Raw genomic sequence first — 6019 nt, forward strand, 5'->3', positions numbered from 1 at the left:
AAGATTGAAGTGAATGAAATATATTCAAAGTCACAAGACAAATCATGTGAAACTTTATTACGTACGAAAGCAAACAAAAATAGCCTAAGTACAATAATTAAAACTTTATTTTTTAATTTAACAATATCTCCTACAAAAACAAAAATTTTAGCTTTCCACGGGAAAACACAGGTACGATGTAAAATTTTAATTAACGACAATATAGTAGAGCAAGTAAGAGATTTTAAATACCTGGGCTTTGAAATTAGAAACACAAGAGAATTAGATCAACAAAGAAAATTACAAAATTTTAATCAAATATGTGGAACGATTAAAAGAACCCTATTAAACATAACAAGGAAAGAAACCATTTTGAAGTTTTACAAAGTCTTGGCAGTCCCATCTCTCTTGTACGGCTCAGAATGCTGGACCCTAACAGAAAACCAAAAGCACAAAATAGAAGTATCAGAAATGAGATCTTTGAGATCGGTAGCTGGATACAGAAGAACAGACAGACACTACGATGAAACGATAAGAGACGAACTGAACATATTCAACTTAAATAATAAAATAAAAGAATACCAAGAAAAATATTATGAACACGTACAAAGAATGCCAGAATACCGTATTCCTAAAAAGATTCTAGAGTACAAACCCAAAGGCAGGAGAGACAGAGGAAGGCCTACGAAGAGATGGAGAGATCAATTTCTTTGAGAGGACGGAACAGGTCGAAAGGCCTAATCCCTGTGGATGATGATGATGATGATGATTTTTTAAATTTTAATTACAAAGCCGAATTACGTTGAAATCAAAATTAATTAATAAGTAATTAAATGTAATTTTACTAGGAAATGTGTATAATTACGTACAAATCAGAACTACATATAACTGGGTTAAGTGTAACCCAGGTTTTACCATATTCCAACATAAACACATGGTTCCACATAACCTTACAGTTGTATAATTTTTACAGTAAATATTAACATTTTGGCTTTATTACATTTAGAATTTAGCTGTGAAATGCTTTCCTACTCTATCTGCGTAAAGTACAGAACTGGGAGTGTTCGTGATATTGCTCAACTGCCGGGGAATCGAGTGCATTTTGTTAACTTAGCCGGGCTCGTGCTCCAGTCAATACATTCATACGTATAAAAAAGATGGTGATTCAGGAGTCCTTGGAGATCATGAGGGAGCACAGGTTATAGACTTAGAAAAATGTAGGGTGAAAGCAGCGGTCGAGAAAAAAATGTAATATCGATATCTGTACACGAATTGGCCCGTTGGGAGGCACTGTACTAGTCGACGAATCAGAAGCAAGAACACAAGCTCGCAATATGATTGGCTGAAGTCAACTGCGCAAAAGGATACAAAACTACACAGTATATGTGATTTATCTGCGGCTTATCGAAGTTTTACTTAATATTATTGATATAATTGAAATATTTACGCATCATCATTGGTCAGCATCTGAAACGGTATTCTCTTACCTCTTACTTATGCCGCAGATTACGTAAAACAATTTATAAATTGTATTTTCCAATCAGTGTCTTGCGTACAGTTTATTTAGTTCTTCTTTTGTCCACATGGCATGCCATTATTGCGTGGGTTGGAACTTCAAAATTTTCTCTACATCTTTTTGTTCTACTACACATCACAATTTTTACTTGTTTTTCTGTTAAACCTCAAGGTTTTTGGGGAAATGTTTTTTTCTACTACACATAACAATTTTTAGCTTTTTTTTCTATGAAATCTCAAGATTTTTGGGAAAATGTTTTTTCTATTCCACGTCACAATTTTCACCTGTTTTTCTATCAAATATCAAGGTTTTTGGGGAAAAGTTTTTTTCTACTACACGTCAAAGTTTTTAACTGTTTTTCTATAAAATCTCAAGGTTTTTGGGGGAAATGTTTTTTTCTTCTGCACGTTACAATTTTTACCTGTTTTTTTTATTAAACCTCAAGATTTTTGGAGAATATGTTTTTTCTACTGCACGTCACAATTTTTTACCTGTTTTTCTATTAAATATCAAGGTTTTTGGGGAAATTTTTTTTCTACTGCACGTCATAATTTTTACCTGTTTTTCTATTAGACCTCAAGGTTTTTGGTGAAATGTTTTTTTCCACTACACGTCACAATTTTTATCTGTTTTTCTATGAAATCTCAAGGTTTTTGGGGAAATGTTTTTTTCTACTACACGTCACAATTTTTATCTGTTTTTCTATGAAATGTCAAGGTTTTTGGGGAAATGTTTTTTTTGTGCTACACGTCACAATTTTTATCTGTTTTTCTATGAAATCTCAAGGTTTTTGGGGAAATGTTTATTTCTACTGCACGTCACAATTTTTACCTGTTTTTCTATTAAACATGAAGGTTTTTGGGGAAATGTTTTTCTATTACACGTCACAATTTTAACATGTTTTTCTGTGAAATGTCAAAGTTTTTGCGGGAAATGTTTTTTTGTTACACATCACAATTTATACTTGTTTTTCTATTTGACTATACAAAATATTTTTCTATTAGCTTTTGAAAATAATCTGAAAAATGTAAATAGCAAGTTACGTTTCCGGGCGTTTGAAAGATACGTGGAATACATTTTAGGCTAAAATAACTTATTTAAATTTGTAAGGGTAGTGCTTTTCAAAATACAATTTAAACTTACAAAAATGTAATGATTAATTTAAGTTTTAAGTAATTGAAGTGAAATTTTGTACAGGGGCCATTTATATGCCACATGACATGTGTACAAATTTTAAAAGATTTAGCTAAAAATAAAATTAAAATTTCATCTTGGTGTATCTTTAACAGTAGGAACAGATTTCTTTAACTTGCAGTAAATCCGCAGGATGAATCTTACAGGTTTGCTATCCTGCAGAAAGATTTTTTATCGTTATCAGTTGATTCTGAACTTGAAAATCTTGAAGGCAGTGGAAGTCATGATGATTATTGAACCACAGAGACAACGATAAATTATTATTATGATTATAATACTGAAAAGATTAAATGCTATAATAAAATTTATTCTAGTAGCTTCATATGCAACATAAATTGCAGTATACTGAAAGTGAGCATGGAAATCAACACACACATTTACATGTACATAAAATGTAAAGTGTCAGAAGTAAATTTCAATATGAACTCTGCTTGTTTTTGCAAATGACAGTTGAAATCTAATACCAGTCTTTTCACTTTAGGTACATATTATAAAGTATGACAGTGAGTACACACTCTGTAGTATTTGTGGTTACATATGAAACAAGCTCTTAGATTTTCAAAGCGAGGGCAGGGTTGCAGTCCGTCTGTTACACGTGTCGTGTATCTAGCTACTCAAGTTGTAGTATCAGAAGGTAAATTCCATGTTACAGTTCTCCGATGTCTATCTACATGTTGTTCAATAACATATAATTGTCAGCGGGTATGACATATCCAATTCCCTTGTACTACCCCTATGTTGAATAATGTACTACAACCGTGATAACATTTATTGACTGTCTCTGTCAACGTGATTCATGGACTTAGTTGGATTTATACTTCCTATTCAAAGCTGTCAGATGAAAGGTCCAATTAGCTGGTATAAATTGCGAAAATATAATTGTAACTTATGTAGTATATTAAAGGCCGATTGTATAAACCATTTAATCTTAGATCAGAGGTTAAATTGATCCTCGTTCTAGCAGAACTTGGAATTTTGTGTTGTATAAAATCTAATCTGAGATTAATTAGTCTTAAACTAAAGTCAACTTTGACTGAAGAAATTTCTCCGATTAAGTTAGATGATCCAAGTTCAGTGATTTCTTTTCTGTTTGAAGTATACGAGTGGCAGATTGTGCAAAAAGAATAGACATTATTATTAATATATATGTTAGATAGATTTATATATATATATATTTTAATTTCTTGCCCTAATATACAAAAATTCTTATATTTTATAAGGCTTTATCGTGTTCAGCAGTATCAAAAAACATACCCATGTTTATAACAACCGTTATTTATTAATGGATATAATAGGTACATTCATAAATTTTCAATTAACTGTATTACTAAACGAAAATTGTCGTTTAGCAGTATCAAACACCATAACATGACAATTTGAAGAACGGTCAATCTTCTTCTTATTGTCCGCCATTATTTACAATGCACAAAACAAACCAGTGTCTCCAACAGAGTGTGCGGAAGTCGCCAAAAAAGTAGTTTGGAAAGTTGCTAGATTTATCATTATCAACAAAGAAAAATTCAATTTTGTCACTATGGAGTGCTAAAAAGGTTGCTAAATCTCTATTTAAGCTATATAAAAGTTAAAAGAAATTGTCGTTGAAAAAGAGTTAAAGTCGCTAAGTTGGCAATACTGAACAAACCTGTACAACATGGCCCGCGCATCACATGCTTCACCTGTTTATGCGATATTGCCAAGTCCTTTTCACGTGAACTTAAGTAATTTGATCGCAGAATAGTTTTGTACAATAGAAGAAATGTCTGAACTCGGTTCACTTTCCGTTCTTCGATCAAAATTGATCTTTAGTCAGGGAGCTTTATACAATTGGGCCTTACATTTGCAAGATTTTAATATGAGAAGTGAGATACACAATCATACAACGAGGAATAGGCAATTATTAGATTATCCACTTTGTAGACTTAGTGTGACAAAAAATAATATAAATTGATTGGAATCAAATTATTTAATAAGCTCCCTGTAAACATTCATCTTCTTCCTGTTGAAAGTTATAGAACAAAATTGTACAGTTGGTTAATTGAAAACCCACTTTACTCAATAAATGAGTTCTTTGAAATTGACATACATTTTTAAACAATGCAGTTTTAAATGTTATGGTTCTTGTTTCTTAATTTTTTTTAATAATGAGATTTTAAATGAAACCTAGTGGTAAATCAATTTACATTTCAATTTCAATGTATTAATGAACAGAGCAAATTGCACTACCTTATGTTGCATTTTCAAAGTTTATTATTAACCTGTGTTTGTAGTATTCTTAATTAGTTATTAAACATATGACAATTAGTACTTAATACTGTCTTTTATCTAGTAAATATAGTACTTTTAACTTTATATTATGTAATTTGATAAATATCTACATTGTTTTTATAATTAAATTTTTATTTTGTATATCTATGAAATATATTGCAGTAAGATTGTAACATCTGACAATATCTATAGTGAAGTTTTTCATTCAATGACAATAAAGATTATTATTATTATTATTATTATTATTATTATTATTATTATTATTATTATTATGTTTTGAGGATTTTTTACGGAGAGAAATCAATTCCAAAATTAATATATAAAGAGAATGAAAACAAGAAAGACGATGCAAAGAAAGTAATAAAATATAATGACAGAGTAGGGAAAGAAGAGAGCTACTCGGGCAGACGAATTGATTGATGGAAGAGCGAATGGACAAATAGGCGCAAGGGCAAACGAAAGAATGGCGAAACATGATGATAAAATAGAAAGAAGAGTAACAAACAAAGGTACTGTTTGTCATGATGAACTGAAAGAACAAACGAGAATAAAAAAAACGATTGAATATAATTTTGCTCTTGTAAATATTCAATGTGCGTTTGTGAATTGAAACTTCCATATCTCTCACACTACTAATGGAAAATATGTCTGATTAGCATTAAATTATTTCATGATCAAATGAAAGTCGGAGATGGAATAACTTTGCGAATAATACAGGCGGCACAAAAGTATTAATTATTATTCCATAAGGTACTTTACACATTTTTTATTACTTACATATTTGTTTCCTGTATTTATTAAAATAACTTTTGTGATATTTATTTTAATTTGTTTTAATTTACGTATATAGTGATGCAAAATGGGGTCAATACAAAAAATTATATTCCTACATAATCCAAGCTATTTTAATATTAGTTTGTAATGATTTATTAAAGAATATGTTCAAGATAAATTTAGAGGCATATTAAACGAATAATCCTTGCGATAAAAATGGATACTCCCTGAACCAAATTATCGTATCGATATTTTAATTATTTAATTACTTTATAGTTTCATCAGGTATTG

The sequence above is a fragment of the Periplaneta americana genome, chromosome 6, assembly GCF_040183065.1.
Source record: "Periplaneta americana isolate PAMFEO1 chromosome 6, P.americana_PAMFEO1_priV1, whole genome shotgun sequence".
Taxonomy (NCBI): domain Eukaryota; kingdom Metazoa; phylum Arthropoda; class Insecta; order Blattodea; family Blattidae; genus Periplaneta; species Periplaneta americana.